The sequence below is a fragment of the Pteropus alecto genome, unplaced genomic scaffold (assembly GCF_000325575.1).
Source record: "Pteropus alecto unplaced genomic scaffold, ASM32557v1 scaffold87, whole genome shotgun sequence".
Taxonomy (NCBI): Eukaryota; Metazoa; Chordata; class Mammalia; order Chiroptera; family Pteropodidae; genus Pteropus; species Pteropus alecto.
The window spans coordinates 590066-591000 of NW_006443225.1; the positions used below are offsets into that span (position 1 = coordinate 590066).

The 935-nt window shown below is 31.6% G+C and overlaps 1 pseudogene; it reads left to right on the forward strand.

Moving 5' to 3' along the window:
• Positions 1–472: 472 nt before the first annotated feature.
• On the forward strand, positions 473–608 carry LOC112472719 (annotated as a pseudogene).
• Positions 609–935: the final 327 nt, after the last annotated feature.

Here is a 935-nt window from a genome sequence, read left to right on the forward strand (position 1 = left end):
GATGAAAACTTTTGAGATCTACTCTTAGCAATTTTCAAATGTGCAATGTAGTTTTATTAACTATAATCACCGTATATTATAGTGCTGTTATATTACAGCACCATGACTTATATAACTGGAAAAGTTTGTACCTTTTGACATCCTTCAACTCATTTCTCCCATTCCCTGCCCCTACCTCTGGCAACCACCAATCTATTCTCTGTATATATGAGTTTGGCTTTTTTGTTTTTGTTTGTTTTAGATTTCACATAGGAATGAGATTATGCAGTATTTGTATTTGTCTGATTTATTTCATTTAGCATAATGACCTCGAGGTCAATCCTTGTTGCAAATGTCAGTTTCATTCTTTTACATGGCTGAATAATATTCCATTGTGTATATATACCACATTTTCTTTATTTATTCATCAATAGATGGACACTTAGGTTGTGTCCGTATCTTGGCTATTGTAATAACTTTTAAACTTGCGCACATCACTTCTTGGCCTTTTGGCTAAGATCAAGTGTAAACTTGTGCACATTCATTTGTTCTCAATTTATTAAGAATTCCTCTCTAGAACATTAGTATACTTCATGGCAAGACTACTGTCTTGAATTATGAAACCATCAGTATATACATACATTTTAAAAGCAACAATTTTAGACATAAGTACTTACATCTCCAGTAGATGCCTAGTGTGCCATGCATTTAATTAACCGTTATCAAATGAATAATATTTCTTTTGTAGCTTGCATAGCTAACATGAAGTTGGCTCAAAGAAAACTTGTTTAGAAGTGGCTCTCTGAGTAAAGCCTTTGTGCACAATTTTAATTTGAAAGATATAAATAATTAGGAGGTAGAATCATTATAATAAGTACTAGTCTAAAATGCAAAACAGGAGAGAAACAAGACTAGCATCTTTTAAAATATTCATAAAATATTCTCTAATATCTGTA